This window comes from Geotrypetes seraphini, chromosome 3 (genome assembly GCF_902459505.1).
Source record: "Geotrypetes seraphini chromosome 3, aGeoSer1.1, whole genome shotgun sequence".
NCBI classification, from domain to species: domain Eukaryota; kingdom Metazoa; phylum Chordata; class Amphibia; order Gymnophiona; family Dermophiidae; genus Geotrypetes; species Geotrypetes seraphini.
In genome coordinates, this window is record NC_047086.1 from 194579924 (window position 1) to 194584527 (window position 4604).

Below are 4604 nucleotides of genomic sequence, written 5' to 3' on the forward strand. Positions count from 1 at the left end.
TACGCCCATCTTCAAAAAAGGATCGAGAGGCGACCCGGGGAACTACAGAGCGGTAAGTTTGATTTCGGTTCCGGGGAAAATGGCAGAAGCGCTGATAAAAGATAGAATCGATGAGCATCTAGAAAGGAACAAACTGATGAAAACAAGCCAACATGGCTTCTGCAAGGGAAGATCGTGCCAAACGAACTTATTGCACTTCTTCGAAGGAATTAACAAACGGATGGACAAGGGGGACCCCATAGACATCGAATACTTAGATTTCCAAAAGCCTTTGACAAGGTACCCCATGAACGCCTACTACGGAAACTAAAGAACCATGGGGTGGAAGGAGACGTACATAGATGGATCGGAAATTGGTTGGCAGGTAGGAGGCAAAGGGTGGGAGTGAAGGGCCACTACTCTGACTGGAGGAGGGTCACGAGTGGTGTTTCGTAGGGGTCAGTACTCGGACCGCTGCTGTTCAATGTATTTATAAATGATCTAGAAACAGTGACGAAGTACGAAGTTATAAAATTCACAGATGACACAAAACTATTTAGTGGGGTTAGGACTAAAGAGGACTGTGAAGATTTACAAAGGGACCTGAACAAATTGGGAGAGTGGGCGAAAAGATGGCAGATGAAGTTTAATGTAGAGAAATGTAAAGTCTTGTATATAGGAAACAGAAACCCGATGTACAGCTATACGATGGGAGGGCTGGTAATGGGTGAAAGTAGCCTAGAAAAGGACTTAGGGGTACTGGTGGATAAGACAATGAAGCCGTCGGCACAGTGCGCAGTGGCCTCTAAGAAGGCGAACAGAATGCTAGGTATTATCACGAAAGGTATTACAACCAGAACAAAATAAGTTATCCTGCCATTGTATTGGGCAATGATGCGCCCGCATCTGGAGTACTGCGTCCAATATTGGTCGCCGTACATTAAAAAGGATATGGCGATACTCAAGAGGGTTCAGAGGAGAGCGAAGCGACTGATAAAGAGTATGGAAAACATTTCATATGCGGAAAGATTAGAGAAACTGGGCCTCTTTTCCCTGAAGAAGCGGAGACTTAGAGGGGACATGATAGAGACTTACAAGATCATGAAAGGCATAGAGGAAGTGGAGAGGGACAGATTCTTCAAACTTTCGAAAACTACAAGAACAAGAGGGCATTCGGAAAAATTAAAAAGGGGACAGATTCAGAACCAATGCTAGGAAGTTCTTCTTCACCCAAAGGGTGGTGGACACCTGGAATGCGCTTCCAGAGGGTGTGATAGAACAGAGTACGGTATTGGGGTTCAAGAAGGGATTAGATAATTTCCTGAAGGAAAAGGGGATAGAAGGATATAGATAGAGGATCATTATACAGGTCCTGGACCTGATGGGCCGCCGCGTGAGCGGACTGCTGGGCATGATGAACCTCTGGTCTGACCTAGCAGAGGCACTGCTTATGTTCTTATGATGGAAGTCTACAAAATCTTGAGTGGAATAGAATGGGTAAACATCTGTCAATTGTTTATTACAATACAATATAATGCCAAATAAGTGATTCACTGTGGCTTACAATAAGATTTTTAAAAACAGGTAGATTCTGGGAGGTGCACAATTAATCACCAAAATATTGTTTAAACAAATGTTTTCACCTGCTTTCTAAAGTTCAAATAGTCAGGGTTCCCTCTACGAACTAAAGGTAGCGAGTTCCAAATTCTTGCCACTTGATATGAAAGTAAATGAGAATAAAGACTTTTGAAAAAGTACAAAGACTAAGGGCTCCTTTTACTAAGGTGTGCTAGCGGTTTTAGCATGGGCTTAGCGTGCGCTACAATGCCCCACGCACTAAACGCTAACGCCTCCATAGAGCTTCTGTATTTTTTGTTTAGCATGTGGTTAGCACGCGCTAATTGTTAGCCCTTGCTAAAAACGCTAGCACACCTTAGTAAAAGGAGCCCTAAGGGACATGCTATGAAGTTACATGGTTATACTTTTAAAACAATCTTTCACTCAATGAATAGTTAAGCTCTGAAACTTGTTGGCAGGTAAAATAAATTTGTGTAGCTGGGTTTAAAAATGGTTTGGACAAGTTCCTGGAGACAAAGCCCATAAATTGTTAATATGGTGGACACAGAGAAAGCCACTACTTAACCCTGGTGTCAGTATTATGGAATGTGGAATGTTACTACTATTTGGGTTTCTGCCAGGTTCTTGTGATCTGGATTGGCCACTGTTGGAAGCAGGATACTAGGCTAGATGGACCTTTGGTTTGACCCAGTATGGCTATTTTTATATGTTCTTATGTTTGATGTTCTATTAAAGTTGTATCTTTATAAGACTAACAAAAGTTTAACAATGTAAGCTTTTGGGTCTTAATAAGGTCCCTTCCACATTCAAAACATTTTTCAGTCTTTTAGAAGTTTTTTCTAGACTCATCTGCTTTATTGGATTTGTTAAAGTATTCTTTCTTTGAGCAGATAAACATGGCACTGCTTATTTCTATCATAGTGTAAAGGTTCATAATCCTTTATTCAAAATGCTTGGGACCAGAGACTTTTCAGATTTTAGCATTTTATTTTTTTGAATGATGTATCGCTAGTGGCTGAAGTGATTCATATTTGTTTCCTGTTGTGGCCCCTGCAGGCTTATAAGAACATAAGAAGTGCTTCTGCTGGGTCAGACCAGAGGTCCATCATGCCCAGCAATCCGCTCACACGGGGGCCCACCAAGTCCAGGATCTGTATAGTAACCCTCTATCTATATCCTTCTATCCCCTTTTCCTTCAGAAAATTGTCCAAACCCTTCTTGAACTGTACCTTGTCCTATCACGACCTCTGGAAGCGCATTCCAGGTGTCCACCATCCGTTGGGTGAAGAAGAACTTCCTAGCATTGGTTCTGAATCTGTCCCCTCTTAATTTTTCCGAATGGCCTCTCGTTCTTGTAGTTTTCGAAAGTTTGAAGAATCTGTCCCTCTCCACTTTCTCTATGCCCTTCAAGATCTTGTAAGTCTCTATCATGTCCCTTCTAAGTCTCTGCTTCTCCAGGGAAAAGAGCCCCAGTTTCTCCAATCTTTCGGCGTATGAAAGGTTTTCCATACCTTTTATCAAACATGTCGCTCTCTTCTGAACCCTCTCGAGTATCTCCAATTTGTTCTAAATTTACTACTTAGTAGCTTCATTGCTGAGTACCTGCTAAACTGATATTATGCTGTCCTAAATTTATCTAGATACGGTAGTTATTAGAATAGCAGCTGAATATCACCAGCTATCTGCATACTTAGATAGAACAGGCTATGCATCTCAATGAGTATGCAGAAGAAAAATGGGCTGGCATTTTCTACTTCTTGCTTTTAGGTTGTGCTGACATCGCAGTTCAATATGCTTGTCATCTTTTTCTAGATGGGCTAGACATCATCCAAGCAGCTTTGAGCATGTAAAAGCTAATAATCATGCCAGAAAAACAGTGGAAATGACCAAAAAATTTGATCCAGGAATCTCCAAAATAAAAGCTTTTATTATAAAACACCTTATGAGTGATATGGACTCGACGTGGGCCGTGTTTTGGCACAATAACCTTCGTCAGTAATCTGATATACAACCTATGGAGGTGATAAAGCCCAAAGAGGTAATATACGAGGGCTGTTCAAAACGTATCAGACCTTTAGTCATAAAAAATACTCATATTCAGATACAACAATCTTATACTAATCTCCTTCAAAATAGTCCCCTTGGGCTACCACACACTTCTTCCAAAGCTTCTGCCATTGTTGGAAGCTGCGCTGGAACGCCTCTTTTGAGATTGCTTGCAACTGGTCCGTTGCATTCTGCATGATGTCTTCTCTTGATTGAAATCTGGTCCCTTTCAGGGGAATTTTCAGCTTGGGGAAAAGCCAGAAGTCACATGGAACCATGTCTCAAGAATAGGGAACCTGAGGAATCACAGGTGTGTTGTGTTTGGCCAGGAAACTCCGTATCAAACGTGAAGAATGGGCAGGTGCGTTATCATGATGGAGCCACAGGTCTGGCTGTTTGCATCTCACAGCATTATGAAGGCGATGCAGAACCTCTTGGTAGTACCCCTTGGTAATTCGACGATCCTGCAACACCAGGGTCTTCACTTGGTCAATGACAATCTCATTTCTGGATGTTGAGGGCCTAGCAGAACGTGCTTCATTCTCCACTGATGTGTGGCCATCTCTGAAACGGTTGTACCACTCCTTTTATCTGTGTGGTGCCCATTACTTCATCCCCAAAGGCCTATTGAATTTTGCAGATCGTTTCCACTTGGGAATTGCCAAGCTTTACACAAAATTTAATGCAGTAGCGTTGTTCAACTTTTTTCTGTCATTTTGTCAAAAATGAAAATCGGCCAGCGCTCACTTACACTTCCTTACACTTACACTAATCGGTGGTCTGCTGGCGACTGACAGCTTCTGTAGGCGGGAAAAAATTAAATCATGCGCAATAGGGTCGCCTACATTCGTGCACCAAACCACGCCTCCCTAGCTTTGTTTATGCAAGAAAAATTAAGGTCTGATACTTTTTGAACAGCCCTCGTAAACAGTCTTCTATATGAGTATAGCAACAAATGAGCCTCAAGAAAGCTATCTTGCAGTGCTGCAGCTCAACCACCG